Below are 16,818 nucleotides of genomic sequence, written 5' to 3'. Positions count from 1 at the left end.
GCATGCCCGCAACCTGTGCAAGACCCGGTACTGCCCCAGGTGCCCCTTCACGGAGGAAACATCTTTGCACATTTTCTGGCAGTGCCCCTTTGCACAGGGTCTGTTGAAAGCCTTGGAACATGAACTCAAGGACTCAGTACCCAGGAACAGACTGTCGTACCGCTCGGTACTTTATGGACTATTTCCTGGGAATACCACGGATGGAGCAATCCAGGAAGCCTGGCGCCTTATGAACTGCTTTAAGGACGCTATATGGTTTGCCAGGAACCGTCTGATTTTGCGGAGAGAGAGTGTGTCCGTCCAGGACTGCCGCAGGCTGATCCACAGCCTGCTCAGAGACTATTCCACCTGGGACAGCCCGGACGTCGATGAGGAAGAGGACTGATACTCCCCTTCCCCCCACTCTCCCTTCTTGTGTGTTGTCTTTCAATAAAGCTTCGGGCCTGTGATTTCCCCCTTCCCTATCCCCTCCTACCCACTCCCCTATCCCATCACTTGTCTGTAATGCTTTGTTGTTTGGCTTTAGTGAATGCAAGAATGTTAGTGTAGCATGTGGTGTAATGTATAGCATAGGCTAGCCTGTACTGTGTATTATACTGTCATGTTATGTTTGACGACTGTTATTATTTATTATTTGCTGCTTCATGGCTTGCGCTGCGTCGCAGTAATGTTTGTATGATGACGATTGATTGTCAATAAAGCATTTTTCAATCAAAAAATCTGTTCTTATCAGTTTAATATCTGATACGTCCCCTATCTGGGGACCATATATTAAATGGATTTTTAGAACAGGGAGATGGAAATAGAGCTTGCTCTGTCCACTCCACGCATTGACCTGGTATTGCAGTATTTCCAGGACCGGTGCACCCTTCCCTTATGTGTTGACTAAAATCAGATTCCAAAAGTGCTATTTGTGTTTGCTATTGTTTTTGTCTTTCTGATGGGATCTCCCCTTTTAATCCCATTATTTCAACACCTGTTGGACAATGCATTTGTACAGTCATGTGTGATAATGAGCTAATTTATTAAATGCAATTAATTAATACATTGCCACCTCTTGTTGTGTGTGTGTGTGTGTGTGTCTTCTGTGTTTCTGTGTTTCCGGCATTTCACATTGGAACAGCTCATTCACCTTCCTTGTCTTCTCTCCGCCCTCCCTTTTAGGTAGGTTAAAGAGCTGCACCTGAGCCAGCCACTGATTGATTGATTGATGCAGCACCACAGTCAAATAGTGGAGTGGAGTAGGGGGAACAGCAAACAGCCATTAAAGCAGCCCGCCCGCCACAATGGACCTACCTGTGTACACTAGATGGATGTGATGGAATGTACTGTCGTCCCTACATTTCCAAGAAGAAGTAAGAATTGCAGTTGCAACAAACCCTTGCTTGCCTACAAAGAGAGCAGCAATTTGGATTTGTTACTATGTTACCTAGAAGAATAACAAACTGTGCAAGGATGGAGGTTGTAGGAGCAAGGAGAACAAGTTGTCTGTAAAGTTGGTGGATGCCTATTTTCCATTTTGCAGTCCCTTGTCTCCCTCTTGTGGCCTCCTGGAGGCAAATAAATGTGCAAAAAAAAGACAGCCTGGCGGCCGGCTGTTGCAGTGTTGCCCTCTCAGGCAACACTGAGTGACTGACTGAGCCTCACCGTCTTATATAAAGTTCAGACGGAACTTTGCACGTGTCATAGTGGAGCCCTCAGGATTCCAGAGCCAGCTTTCTGACATCATAATGGGGCCTGCCTCAGAGATAAAAGCCTGGGCCCAGGCAGTGTTGTTCAGTGCTGCTCAGCAGGCAGCACAGGACTGGATTAAAGCTGATACAAGGTGTGAAGGAACAAGGGGTGGCTGTGGGCATGCACTTGCTGCCGCTGCCAGTGTTTATCTGCATGGCAGGAGGGCATTTGGGCGTTGCCAGGAAGGCGTTTTTATGTAGATTCCTCCTCTTTCAGCACTGCATTGTGGTGCAAGCAAAAGAAGCAAATCCTGTGTAGCTTCCTCTCCGGCCTTTATTCACCTCCCTCCCGCTTAGTAGCTGTAAATGTGTGTGAGCCTGCAGGGCCCCATGGAATTGCCTAGGAGTAGGCTGAATCAATCGCTGCAAGGGGTGAACAGCAGTATGGGACAGGCTCGGGCAAGGCAAGGGCCGCTCGGGTTATCGCTTCTCGGCCTTTTGGCACGATCCCGTGTCAAGAGGAGGTCAGCATGTCATGCCCTTGGCCTTTTGGCATCGCCACTTCGGTGGCTTAAGCCAACTGCTGCTATAAGGGGGTAGGCTGGGTGATCAACTGTCGAGCGATCATGGGAGCTAGGCTTCGATACGCTGGGATCGGGGAAACCCGGATCAAGAATGGATTTGGCATTGACGTACCCTTGAACAAGAAGGACCTTTTTTCATTGAAACACCTGGTGAATGAAGTCATTTTCAAGACCCTCAACGTGAGTAGGAACGACATCCTTTGTCTTCAAGATCCCAGAGGTAATCGCTTCACTTTGGTTCTTAAAAGTTTGAATGCTTGTTACAACTTGTATGCCGCAATTAATGCTAACTTGCAAAACCCTGGGTTGGATGGACTTATCTTCACCGTTTTATATAATAACGATGTTCCACTGGTTGTTTTGATGTACAATCCTTATGTGATGGTGGATGATATTACTTCCTTCTTAAAGAAGTACTGCTCTTACGTCAGCTATTCTCACCAGGTGTTAAATGCTGAATCCCTCTGGACAGGGAAGCATAAATTCTTTGTGAGATTTGAGGAGGATCCTTCAGGGCCTCTGGGTGTGAAATACCCTCCTAGGAATTTTGCCATCGGCCGGGACAAAGGCTACTTATTTTTTCCCCAGCCTCCTGTGTTTTGCAGGAAATGTAAAAGATATGGCCATGTTCATGAAGATTGTACGCAAGAAGGTGTTACATGTAACAAATGTAATCAGGACGGTCACCTGGCCAAGGATTGCAAAAACCCAATTGTGTGTAACATGTGCAGCATTGTGGGTCATGCCTTTAAAGACTGTCCAGAGCGTGCTAAAAACAGAAGGGTTAGGACTCTGGCGGAAGTAGTTGCAGGTGAACCTGGCAGTATGAGGTCTAATGTGATTCAGGGCCCAGCTGCCCCGGGAACTGAGGAGTCAGTGCCTGCCCAGGTGTCTGATGGGACTCTCCCTGAGTTAAATCGGTCTGGAAATACGCTGGTTGATGAAATGGAGGTAGCACCTGTTGAGAAAGACCTGCCTCACCCCTCTGATGACCTGACTGGGTTAAGAGGTGATGGGGAGGTGGATGGTTCTTTATCCAAATCACCTGTCTTTTCCTGGGAAGGAATTCTGGTGGACCAACAAGGTGAAGGTGGTCAAGGGGACTTTTCAACTGCACTTGTGAGGCCTTCTGAGGAGGAGGAAGGAGGTTCATCTTCTAAGAGACTTCGCACCATGTTGTCTCCTCTGAGTGAAGATGGAGTGAGCCCGGATAGGGGAGTCTACCCCATTTCTCATTTTCCTGAGGACTTTCCTTTTTTAGGAGAAGACGTGGACAAAGCTATCTTTGTGTCCGGTTGTCAGCCACCAGGAGGTGTAGGCTGATTAAACAGTGGGGTATTGGTGGATATCTACGGAAAAAGATCAAAATATGGACCCCAAAATTACACTTAATGTCTTATCCTTGAATGTCAGGCAAATTACATCAAAGCCTAGACGTGCTGTTGTGCTGGACTATGTTAGGAATCTTGGGGCAGAGATCATATGCCTGCAAGAGTGTGGTATATCTGAGTCACTGGGGGAGGGGGATTGGCCATATGGGCAGTATGTCTGGTCAGGATCTACTTCCAATAAGAATGATGGGGTGGGGATCCTATTAGGAAATATGGGTATGGATCTGGAGAGTTATACAGTGGTGGAAACAGGTAGATGTGTAATTGCAGTGGTATGTTGCAGGGGAGTTAGGGTTAGGGTGGTGAATACTTATTGTCCTATAGATAGAGCAAAAAGGCTGGCGTTGTTGGAAAAGCTAAGTTTGTTCTTACCTGGAAGGATTCCTACCTTTTTTTTGGGAGACTTTAATTGTTCTTTTGATGGGGATGGTCTGGATGTAACTGGGAAAAAGCTTAACCAACTTATATCTGATTTTTCTTTTATAGATGCAGCCGAATTGTCATTGGGTAAACCACCACCGCCAACATATAAATCAGACAGAGGGGGTATTGAGTCAAGAATTGATCGTATTTGCATATCTAAGGGTTTAGTGTGTAATAAGATGGTTCAGAATGAGGTACCTTTTTCAGACCATGTATGTTTACGGGTATGGGTGGAGGTAAGTAGTAAACTTTGTTTTGGGAAAGGGGTGTGGAAGTTGAATACTAGATTATTGGAGGATGTTGAAGTGATGGATGAGTTCAAACGAAAGTATGATGTGTGGAAGGGAGAAAAAGATAGTTTTGTGGATGTGCTTAAATGGTGGGATTGGATGAAAGGGCAGATTAAAAATTTTTTTGTGAGATGGGGATACAAGCAGGCTGCTAGGAAACGTAACCAGTATAAGGAATTGAATATTAGGATAGAATGGTTGCGGAAGATGGGTGAGAAGGGAATTGATTTGAGTGATTTGCTAGAGGAGGCAAGGAACGAGTTAAAGCAAGTTTTGGAAAGAAAGGGAAAGGAGATTATTTTTAGGTCTAAAGTGGAGTACTTAGATAAAAATGAAAAATGCACAAGGTTTTTTTTCAAGAAAATGTGTGGTAAGAAAGATGATATGGATGAAATTGTTAATGCGAAGGGGGAGCGTATAGTGGGTATGGATGTGTTAAAAGTGGTGGAATCGTTTTATTCAGAACTATATGGCAAAAAGTGGATTGATATCGGGTTGATGGATGAAGTTTTGAATGGTTTGGAAAATGTTCTTAGAGAGGAGGATTGTGTGGGGTTGAATGAGGATGTAACGTCTGAAGAAGTAAAGAAAGTGATAATGAGTGCGGGGAAAAATAAAACACCTGGTAAAGATGGTATTCCTGTGGAATTTTATGTGAAGGCCTGGGAGATAATAGGGTTGGATTTGGTGGAAGTATGTAAGTTTATATGGGATAAGGGGGTTTTGTGTGAGTCTATGAAAGAGGGTGTGATTGTTTTGATTTATAAGAAAGGGGATAAGAAGTGTTTGGGTAATTGGAGACCGATTTCACTGCTGAATGTGGATTATAAATGTTTTAGTAAAATTTTGGCTAATCGTATGCGTGAGGTGGTAGGAAAGGTTGTGGGTGAAGACCAAGTATGTGCTGTGCCAGGTAGGAGTATGTCTGATAATTTGGTTTTGCTGAGAGATTTGATTGGGGACTGTATGAGTAGGAAACAGAAGTGTATGATGCTTGCGTTAGATTTCGAAAAGGCGTTTGATAGAGTGTCGCATGTGTTTATGTTTGCTGTACTTGTTAGGATGGGCTTCCCAGTGAGGTTTTTGGAAGGTGTGAAGTGTTTGTATAGGGATGTGTCAAGTGAAGTGTTGGTGAATGGTAATTTAAGTTCAAAAGTATGTGTGAGATCTGGGGTAAGACAGGGGTGTCCTATGTCCCCAGTTTTGTTTATTTGTGTGATCGAAAGTTTGATGTGTTTGGTAAGAAAAGATAAAGTGGTGAAAGGTTTTTTGATCCCCGGGAGTGGAGGTAAATACGTTAAAATTCTGGGTTATATGGATGATGTTGTGGTTATGAGTGATTGTATGGCTGGGTTGAATAGAGCAAAATTATGGTTGGATTTTTTTTGTGGGGCATCAGCTTTTAAGGTGAATTGGGATAAGTGTGTCTTTAAGTGCTTTGGGGATAGGAGGGTAAGTATGGAGGGAGTGAGGAATGAAGTGGGTGCAGTAAAAGTGTTGGGGATACAGTTTAATGAGGACTTGAGAGGGAATGAGAGTTGGGATGAATGTGGCAAGAGGATTGAGAAGAAATTGAATTTTTGGAGACTTAGAGACCTGACTTTATCAGGGAAGGTGTTGATAATTAAGACAGTGATTTTGCCTATTTTGGTTTTTGTGGCTAGTATTTTTCCCTCCGCTAGTAGGAAAATCAAAAAGTCAGAGAAAATGGTGTTTACCTTTCTGTGGGGAAGTCAAATGGAAAAGTTGAAGCGTGAGTATGTTTATAAGTCTTGTGAGAATGGAGGTTTGGGTTTTCCGAATGTGGAGGTCTTTCTTGGGTTAAATTATATTAAAACAGTGGTGGGGCTCTTGGGGAAAGGAAATAAGAGTGCGTATATGGTAAGGTATATGGCCGGTTGGATGCTTTATGGGTTAAATTGGTTTAAGAGAGATGCTACTGTGCCTGTTGCTTATGTATGTCCGGTATGGTATGTTGTGATTGAAAGGTTCATTAGGAAATATGATTTGATTGCAGTGCCTATGGGTGGGTTTCTGGATAAGAAGGCTGTGCTAAAAAGATTGTGTGTGAATGAGGTTGTGTGTAACATTGTGGGTTTGCGAGGAGAGGATGTTGTGGATACTTGGAAGAAGTTAGGCGTGAGAGGTATGTCCAATAGACAAAAGGACATAGTGTGGATGGCGTTGCATGATATATTGCCTGTTAGAGATGTGCAGAGGAGGAGAATGCTAGTTAGATTTGAGGTGTGTCCAAGGGGTGGGTGTAATTCACGGGAGACTGTTAGGCATCTTTTTTGGGACTGCAATTATTCGTATGAGGTATGGAGGAGGATGGGTGGCGTCTGTAAGGAGTTAGCTGGGGTGAAGTTTGTGGATTGGAAGGTTGCGATGTTTGCTATAGGGGCTTGTAACAGAGTAAGTGATAGGATCTTATGGTTGATTATGTCGTGTATAATGGAAAGCTTATGGGATGTACGTAATTTAGGTGTTTTCAAACATAAGTGGGTACCCATTGGTGAGTGTGTGAGGATGGTTTTGTCAAGACTATACGTAGTCTATCGTTGGGATAGTCAGTGCGGTGGTGGTATAGACGCAGAGGGGATATGGAAATTTAAGAAGTGGAGAAGGTTGGTGAAATATAGCTAATTGATAAGATTTATTCCTGTTTTATTTTTGTTCTTCACAATCCTTTCTGTGTCTTGATTATTATTGTTTGGAATAAAATAGCCATGATGATGTACGACTAAGGCAACTTATGCCTTAAAATGCAAAATGGTTTGTGTACTGTTGCTTTAAGTTAAACTGAATGGTTTTAAAAAAAAAAAAAAAAAAAAAAAAAAAAAAAATCTGTTCTTATCAGTTTAATATCTGATACGTCCCCTATCTGGGGACCATATATTAAATGGATTTTTAGAACAGGGAGATGGAAATAGAGCTTGCTCTGTCCACTCCACGCATTGACCTGGTATTGCAGTATTTCCAGGACCGGTGCACCCTTCCCTTATGTGTTGACTAAAATCAGATTCCAAAAGTGCTATTTGTGTTTGCTATTGTTTTTGTCTTTCTGATGGGATCTCCCCTTTTAATCCCATTATTTCAACACCTGTTGGACAATGCATTTGTACAGTCATGTGTGATAATGAGCTAATTTATTAAATGCAATTAATTAATACATTGCCACCTCTTGTTGTGTGTGTGTGTGTGTGTGTCTTCTGTGTTTCTGTGTTTCCGGCATTTCACATTGGAACAGCTCATTCACCTTCCTTGTCTTCTCTCCGCCCTCCCTTTTAGGTAGGTTAAAGAGCTGCACCTGAGCCAGCCACTGATTGATTGATTGATGCAGCACCACAGTCAAATAGTGGAGTGGAGTAGGGGGAACAGCAAACAGCCATTAAAGCAGCCCGCCCGCCACAATGGACCTACCTGTGTACACTAGATGGATGTGATGGAATGTACTGTCGTCCCTACATTTCCAAGAAGAAGTAAGAATTGCAGTTGCAACAAACCCTTGCTTGCCTACAAAGAGAGCAGCAATTTGGATTTGTTACTATGTTACCTAGAAGAATAACAAACTGTGCAAGGATGGAGGTTGTAGGAGCAAGGAGAACAAGTTGTCTGTAAAGTTGGTGGATGCCTATTTTCCATTTTGCAGTCCCTTGTCTCCCTCTTGTGGCCTCCTGGAGGCAAATAAATGTGCAAAAAAAAGACAGCCTGGCGGCCGGCTGTTGCAGTGTTGCCCTCTCAGGCAACACTGAGTGACTGACTGAGCCTCACCGTCTTATATAAAGTTCAGACGGAACTTTGCACGTGTCATAGTGGAGCCCTCAGGATTCCAGAGCCAGCTTTCTGACATCATAATGGGGCCTGCCTCAGAGATAAAAGCCTGGGCCCAGGCAGTGTTGTTCAGTGCTGCTCAGCAGGCAGCACAGGACTGGATTAAAGCTGATACAAGGTGTGAAGGAACAAGGGGTGGCTGTGGGCATGCACTTGCTGCCGCTGCCAGTGTTTATCTGCATGGCAGGAGGGCATTTGGGCGTTGCCAGGAAGGCGTTTTTATGTAGATTCCTCCTCTTTCAGCACTGCATTGTGGTGCAAGCAAAAGAAGCAAATCCTGTGTAGCTTCCTCTCCGGCCTTTATTCACCTCCCTCCCGCTTAGTAGCTGTAAATGTGTGTGAGCCTGCAGGGCCCCATGGAATTGCCTAGGAGTAGGCTGAATCAATCGCTGCAAGGGGTGAACAGCAGTATGGGACAGGCTCGGGCAAGGCAAGGGCCGCTCGGGTTATCGCTTCTCGGCCTTTTGGCTAAGACCAAGTGTATTTATACAGGAGGTTTTTAGTCAGAAGGTGCTCAGGTACCCTCTCTCTCGGCCTCGGGGGATCGTCCAGGTTCGCCTGGACTTCACCCCCGTGCTGCTATTTGGGAGAGAGGCTTAGTCCTGAGCAACGAGTTGCGATCCCCCCCCCAGCCCTTTGGTACGTCTCAGGACCCCATAGGGCGCAGCATTTTGCTGTGCGGTTCGGCCTGGCCACGGAAATGGCAGGCGAGCCAGATGCGGTGCCGGTGTATGCCCGGCTAAAGAACTCTGCCCGATTTATCGTGGCAGAGGGTGGAGGCGGTCCACGTGGCGTGAAATTTTTGGTCAACACGATCTTGGAAGAACTACTGGCGGTCCACAAAAACGAGATTTTGGCTATCCAGGACTACCCGAAACGAGGAATATTTGATGTAACCTTTATGGGAGAAGGAATCCTCCGTGATGCCATGGACCGAGCTGAGAGGAGAAAAGGTGAACTCGTGGTAGCGGGAGTCCAGGTAATAGAACATGCCTTTGAAATTACCAAACTCGTTGTGATTAAAATGTACTCCCCATATGTGAAGGATATGGAAGTGGCAGCATTTCTAGCTGCCTACTTCAAGAACGTCAAACTATTGGGGAGAGTTATGAACGAGTGTGGAGTGTGGACCGTCAAGTGGAAGTTTTTAGTGACTTTGATAAAGGACCCCTCCACCCAAGAAACGAGATTACCACCGGCTCGTTTTAAAATTGGAAATGTGAATGGCGACCTCTATTTTTCAGGGATGCCAAACTTCTGCAGGGCCTGCGGTACCTATGGACATACCAGTTTTAACTGCGATGTCACCTGTAGAAACTGTGGAAGCAAAGAGCACAATATAAGAGAATGCTCACAAGAGAAAAAATGTAATTTTTGCCAAAAAACTGGTCATCTGTACTATTCTTGTCCCCATAGGTACCGAGGCGAAGAATATGAGCAACCCGAGGCGCCCCCACGTGCTCCACCAGCGGACCAGTCCCACCCCCGGGGAGAGGAGCATGCCGGGGCCGCGAAGGAGCAGCGAGGCACCTGGGCTTCAGTGGTGCGGAATAATGGAGCCAAAGCGGGTGCCTCGCAGCCAGCAACCTCTGAGGAAAGGATGGAGCCCAGCGCCAAAGATAAAAGGCAAGCTAAGAGGAAGGCGGAAAAGGAGCAGGCCACCAATGATACTGTGGCATCCCAGAGGGCTGGTTGTCCAGTGGGTGCCGGGCCTGCTCCTGTACCTGGGTCTCAGGAGTCTGACTCCGAGCAGGAGAACTGGGTAGCGGTGGGTCCCCGAAAAAAGGGAAAACAGGAGCGTGCTGGCAGGAGGGAATCAGGGGAGGAGCAGATGGACACATCCGTGAAGAAAAGTGGGGCTCCTCCTAGGACCACCTCCTCGCCTGACCTGGTGAGGAGGGTGGGCACTGTTCCCTCCCAGATACCGGACACCCCGCCGTGTGCGCAACCTCCCCCTCTAAGACGGCGTCAACAGAGCCTGGGGGGAGAGGCGGGGCCCTTGGGGGACCCACCCGAAATGGACCTACGTGGTCACCCAGTTGAGACCCAGGTGACGCTAAGCGAGAGTGGGCTCCCCTTGTACGAGATAAGAGTTGCTGGCACGGCTCTCAGTGAAGGTAGTTCCTCTCCCTTTTCGTCCCTCTTTGCAGGCGATTCGGACGAGGGTGGGGATATGAGCGCAAACGAGAATTCTGGTAATGCTGGTGGAGGAAATGTCTGATTTTAAGTTCCACGAATATTTATTATTTTAAAATCAAGACGTTATTTTAATCTCCACAATGTCTGAAGTAAAGGGAATCTCCCTCAACGTGAGGGGCGCCAAGTCCAAAGTTAGAAGGGTTGCTCTCTTCAGCTTTTTAGCTGGCCTGGCAGCCTCTGTTTTTTTCCTGCAGGAGTGCGGCATTCCCCATATGATGAAGTACCATAAATACCAAGAGGATTGGAAGTATGGTCCATCAGTCTGGTCTGGATCTAACGAGTCCAGATCAGCAGGGGTCGCCATTCTTTTTAAGGGAAACGTTTTAATCGATTTTATCCAAGAGATTCTTCCAGGACGTATTTTATTGGTTAAGGCTTTTATTGACGGTGTGAAATGGCAGTTCTTAAATTTTTATGGCTCACCTGACAAAAATAAAAGAGAAGAAATGTTAGCGATTTTACCTCTTTTTATTAACACGACTGAGCCTTTTATCCTCGCAGGTGATTTTAATTGTATCCTGAGAGGGGAACGCCGGCTTACCAGTGCTACAAGCAGGAACTATGATAAGACCTCTGGACTGCTCAAAGATATGGTGGGTGATTTTAAGTTAAAAGACGTTTATAAAGAATGTAACAGGAGCAGTCCAGAGGAAGCCGGCGTTACCTGGAGCAACGCCACCTGTAGCTCCAGGATAGATTTTATTTTTTGTAACGAGAATCTACTGCCTTTTAAATGTGAAGTTTTAACCAATGTGTTTTCTGATCACAAGCTTTTATCATTTTATGTAAAGCGTGATTTTAATAACATTATTAGTAAAAAGTCCTGGAAGTTAAATGTTTCCCTTTTAGATGATCCACAGGTTTTTACCGATTTTATTGAATTTTACAAAGAGAGTAGGCGGGTGAGAGACACACGGGCTCCCATCACTGAATGGTGGGAGAAAATGAAAAGAAAAATAAAAGAATTTTTTATTAAAAAAAGTGTGGCAAAAGCCAGAGAGAAGCAGGCTTTTTTTAAAATCCTTAACACCCGCCTACAGACCCTGTACAAGATGAGAGAGCATGAGATAGATGTAAAAGACGACATCACCAACTTAAAAAAAGAGATAGCTCAGTGCCTGGAGCAGAAAGGCAAAGAAATTATTTTTCGTTCTAGGATACAACACGTGGAAGAGAACGAGACCTGCTCCAGGTACTTTTTTAAGAAAATGAACAATAAAAAAGCTATTCTTAAAAATATTGATGGGGTGTCGGATGTACAGGGTCTTTTAAGTAAAGTTCATGAGTTTTATACTGACCTTTTTAATGTGAAAACTGTGGATCGTGATTTTATGCGTGACTCGCTGAAGGAGATTACCACTGTTTTAGACCCTGTCTCCCAGAATTTTTTATTGCAGGAACTGTCGGAGCAGGAGATTTTAGAGACAGTGAAGAGTTTTAAAGCAGGTAAAGTTCCTGGCCCGGACGGTATACCCAGCGAGTTTTATGTCAAATTTTATGATATTTTAAAAGATGATCTCTTAAACCTTTTTACCGAAGTCTTTCATTCCAAGATGCTGCCTAAGTCCTGGCGGAAGGGTGAGGTCTCCTTGCTATACAAGAAAGGTGACATCGCAGTTTTAGAGAATTGGAGACCAATAACCCTTCTGAATAGTGACTACAAAATAATGGCAAAACTATGCGCAAACCGTTTAAAAGCCATAGTACCCCACATCATACACTCTAACCAGGTGTGTGGGGTGCCAGGCCGTAGCATCTGGGATAATATTAATTTAATAAAAGATGCGATTGAAGACACAAAATCTAGAAACGGAAAATTAGCCATTTTATCCATAGATTTTCAAAAAGCTTTCGACCGAGTATCGCACTTTTATCTTTTTAAGGTTTTAGAGCAGATGGGTATACCTGAAGGTTTTTTATTATCTATTAAAGCCTTTTATAAAGATTGCACAAGCAAAATTTTAGTAAATGGTTTTAAGACACAGGACGTTCTTTTAAACTCTGGGGTGAAGCAGGGGTGTCCCTTGTCCCCACTGCTTTTCATATGTGCACTAGAGCCTCTGCTATGCGCAATACGCCGGGACAAACAGATACGTGGAGTCCCCCTGCCAGGGGGAGGCGGCATAGAGGCTAAAGCAGTGGGGTACATGGATGATGTGGCGATACTTTGTAGGGACACCCTCTCGCTTCAGAAAGCCCTAAAACAAATTGAGTTTTATTGCTGTGCTTCCGGTTTTAGAATAAACTTCAGCAAAAGTAATATTTTAAGCATAGGAAGCATGGTTTTTAGAGACGTACCCGTTCCTGTGTCAGATACTATTAAAGTTTTAGGTATCTCCTTCAGTGAGCACGACAATGGTTTTATAAGTTGGGACATGGTGGCGCAGAAGGTAAACAATAAAATTTGTATGTGGAATATGAGGAAACTCACTATGGAGGGAAAAATTTTAATCATAAAAATGGTCATTTTACCCCTTCTTTTATACACAAGCATGGTGTTCCCTCCCCCAACAGTTTTATTACGAAAAATAACAAAAGCATGTTTTACCTTCTTTTGGAGTTCCAGGATGGAGAAATTGAAACGAGAAACGGTAATAAAGTCCAAACCAAAGGGTGGCAAAGATTTTCCTGATTTTAATAGGTTTCTTTTAATTAAGTTCTTTAGTTTCTGTTTTAATTCCCTTTTTAAAGAGCACTATTGGTCTTACTTTTTACGTTTTAATACTGGGTTTTTTATGCGGAGGTTTGGTTGGTTCAACATAATTTTATCCTCACCATACGCTTTTAAATTACCAGCGAATTACGTAATTTTAGAAAAAATAGTGGCTCTCTTCAATTTAAAAGGGAAGACCGTGAACGAACTTAAAAACAGCAAGAAAATAATTAAAGACCTGAGAGAGAGCGAGACGGTCAGCAATGTAGAGAATTTTAATACGCAACGATGTGCTTTTATTTTCAAAATGAGTAATGTGTTTTATCTTTTTAATGCACAGATGGACCTGGCCTGGAGCTGCGTTCATCAATGTCTTCCATGCCGGGCATTCCAGTACAGAAGAGGATTCGCGAGGTCTGCCGTCTGCCCGAGGGAAGGCTGCCAGGCCGAGGAAACTATAAGACATATTTTTTGGACATGTGACTTTGCAAAACAATTTTGGAAAAAAATATTCCCTCTTTTGGTGAAGATGGCAGACCTAAAGGACTTAAACTATGAAGATATTTTATATGGACTTTTTGGATGCCCAACCGCGAGTCAGAAGATAATTGCATGGAAGACGATGAATTGCGCCAAAGAAGCTCTATGGAAGGCCAGGAACATCCTCCTTTTTAAGCACGACGTTTTATCGGTTGATGATGTTTTAGGTCTTTGTTTTAGTGAGATGTATATTTATTTTTTACTAGACAAAAAAAGGAATGCCACCCTTCTAAATAAATGGTTTGTGACTGACTGGAACTCCAAATAAATAAAGATTTGCCCCATGTCCCTCTACAAAAATTTTATGAAAATTTGATTTTACTATTGTTACAATGTAAAAATTCTTTGTATTTATCTATGTAACTAAAATGTGTTTTATTGTAAAATTGAAATTTTTATAAATAAATCATTGACACCCCCGCGAGGGGGTAGCCAACTGAAAAAAAAAAATCTGTTCTTATCAGTTTAATATCTGATACGTCCCCTATCTGGGGACCATATATTAAATGGATTTTTAGAACAGGGAGATGGAAATAGAGCTTGCTCTGTCCACTCCACGCATTGACCTGGTATTGCAGTATTTCCAGGACCGGTGCACCCTTCCCTTATGTGTTGACTAAAATCAGATTCCAAAAGTGCTATTTGTGTTTGCTATTGTTTTTGTCTTTCTGATGGGATCTCCCCTTTTAATCCCATTATTTCAACACCTGTTGGACAATGCATTTGTACAGTCATGTGTGATAATGAGCTAATTTATTAAATGCAATTAATTAATACATTGCCACCTCTTGTTGTGTGTGTGTGTGTGTGTGTCTTCTGTGTTTCTGTGTTTCCGGCATTTCACATTGGAACAGCTCATTCACCTTCCTTGTCTTCTCTCCGCCCTCCCTTTTAGGTAGGTTAAAGAGCTGCACCTGAGCCAGCCACTGATTGATTGATTGATGCAGCACCACAGTCAAATAGTGGAGTGGAGTAGGGGGAACAGCAAACAGCCATTAAAGCAGCCCGCCCGCCACAATGGACCTACCTGTGTACACTAGATGGATGTGATGGAATGTACTGTCGTCCCTACATTTCCAAGAAGAAGTAAGAATTGCAGTTGCAACAAACCCTTGCTTGCCTACAAAGAGAGCAGCAATTTGGATTTGTTACTATGTTACCTAGAAGAATAACAAACTGTGCAAGGATGGAGGTTGTAGGAGCAAGGAGAACAAGTTGTCTGTAAAGTTGGTGGATGCCTATTTTCCATTTTGCAGTCCCTTGTCTCCCTCTTGTGGCCTCCTGGAGGCAAATAAATGTGCAAAAAAAAGACAGCCTGGCGGCCGGCTGTTGCAGTGTTGCCCTCTCAGGCAACACTGAGTGACTGACTGAGCCTCACCGTCTTATATAAAGTTCAGACGGAACTTTGCACGTGTCATAGTGGAGCCCTCAGGATTCCAGAGCCAGCTTTCTGACATCATAATGGGGCCTGCCTCAGAGATAAAAGCCTGGGCCCAGGCAGTGTTGTTCAGTGCTGCTCAGCAGGCAGCACAGGACTGGATTAAAGCTGATACAAGGTGTGAAGGAACAAGGGGTGGCTGTGGGCATGCACTTGCTGCCGCTGCCAGTGTTTATCTGCATGGCAGGAGGGCATTTGGGCGTTGCCAGGAAGGCGTTTTTATGTAGATTCCTCCTCTTTCAGCACTGCATTGTGGTGCAAGCAAAAGAAGCAAATCCTGTGTAGCTTCCTCTCCGGCCTTTATTCACCTCCCTCCCGCTTAGTAGCTGTAAATGTGTGTGAGCCTGCAGGGCCCCATGGAATTGCCTAGGAGTAGGCTGAATCAATCGCTGCAAGGGGTGAACAGCAGTATGGGACAGGCTCGGGCAAGGCAAGGGCCGCTCGGGTTATCGCTTCTCGGCCTTCTGGCTGAGATCAAGTGTAGATCTGATTACTTGTAGTCAGTGCTGCCTGGTCTTGGTTAGGAGGTGCTCAGGTACCCTCTCTCTCGGCCTCGGGGGATCGTCCAGGTTCGCCTGGACTTCACCCCCGTGCTGCTATTTGGGAGAGAGGCTTAGTCCTGAGCAACGGGTTGCGATCCATATACCCCCGTGTAGGTTTCGACCGAAAAGGGGAGTTGCGCCCAAAGTTGCGCCTACTAAGGAGTAGCGTAACGATCCCAAAAAACCTTACTCACCATGGACGAGGATCCATGTGAGATACCGGCTTATGCCCGGATTAAAAACACAATTCGTGTAGTGCTATCGGAGGAGAAGGCGACGACCTGCGGCTTAAAATTCGTGGTGGAGACCGTACTTGTTGGTATCTTCAACATCCAGAAGCGAGAAATTTTGGCGGTGCAGGATTACCCAAGAAGGAGGACATACGACGTTACTTTCATACAGAATGGAGTATTCCGAGATCTGCTGGCGGCTTATACGGTAAAAAATGACCCGAGACTGGACGGTGTTGATTTTTATGAGCACGTTATGGACATCACTAAAATGATAGTTATAAAGATGTACTGCCCTTTTGCCGACTTAAAAGAAGTGATGTCCTTTTTATTCCCTTATTTTAAAACTGTGAAATGTATTGGCAAAGTCATGAATGAGGTTGGTGTATGGACCTCAAAGTGGAGATTCAATGTAACATGTTATAAAGATGCCAATTTTACAGGAGGGATAATGTTGCCGCCAGCACGTTTTAAAATAGGTGATATGGCCGGAGACTTTTATTTTTCAGGGATGCCTCCATTCTGTAGGAAGTGCCAAAAGTACGGTCACACCAAGGAGTCTTGTGACAGCACCTGTAGGAACTGCGGCAGCTCTGAGCACGAGACCAAAACTTGCCCTCTGGGGAAAAGGTGCCGTTTTTGCAGCCGAGTTGGTCACCTCTATGCTACTTGTCCCCACAGATCTAAGGAGTTGGAACAACCTGAGGACCGGCCAAGGCGTCCCGAGCGGCCCGCAGGCCAGATCACCCCCGTACAAAGAGAGGAACCCCAAGGAGGTGAGCAAGACGAAATGGATACCTCCAGCAGACCCCCCCAAACAGGTGACCCTAAAGAGCAGAGGCGACAAAAACGCAGAGCCAGTGATCAGCGGACGAAAGAGCCCCCCCAGGAGACTGGGGCGCAGGATAGTTCGGATGAAGCTGATCCTACTGGCCTGCAAGAGATGCTGGGTCAGTCTGTACCTGAGGCAGAGGTCCCGGGCGGAGCGGCAGCGCTCACTAAGAGACGTAGGGCGTACTCG

At 44.8% G+C, this 16,818-nt stretch overlaps 2 non-coding genes and 1 pseudogene across 2 annotated transcripts; all 3 read left to right on the top strand.

The window, feature by feature from the left end:
- Window positions 1-697: 697 nt before the first annotated feature.
- On the top strand, window positions 698-872 carry LOC142653760 (U2 spliceosomal RNA; annotated as a pseudogene).
- A 6,295-nt stretch (window positions 873-7,167) lies between these two features.
- On the top strand, window positions 7,168-7,360 carry LOC142654099 (U2 spliceosomal RNA). The gene has a single exon (XR_012848872.1). It is a non-coding gene; the product is annotated as a U2 spliceosomal RNA (small nuclear RNA).
- Window positions 7,361-13,990: 6,630 nt separating this feature from the next.
- On the top strand, window positions 13,991-14,190 carry LOC142654277 (U2 spliceosomal RNA). Its single transcript, XR_012848973.1, has one exon. It is a non-coding gene; the product is annotated as a U2 spliceosomal RNA (small nuclear RNA).
- Window positions 14,191-16,818: the final 2,628 nt, after the last annotated feature.

Source organism: Rhinoderma darwinii, chromosome 5, assembly GCF_050947455.1.
Source record: "Rhinoderma darwinii isolate aRhiDar2 chromosome 5, aRhiDar2.hap1, whole genome shotgun sequence".
Taxonomy (NCBI): domain Eukaryota; kingdom Metazoa; phylum Chordata; class Amphibia; order Anura; family Rhinodermatidae; genus Rhinoderma; species Rhinoderma darwinii.
Note: the sequence above shows the minus strand (reverse complement) of the source record. Positions and strands in the feature narration are given on the sequence as shown.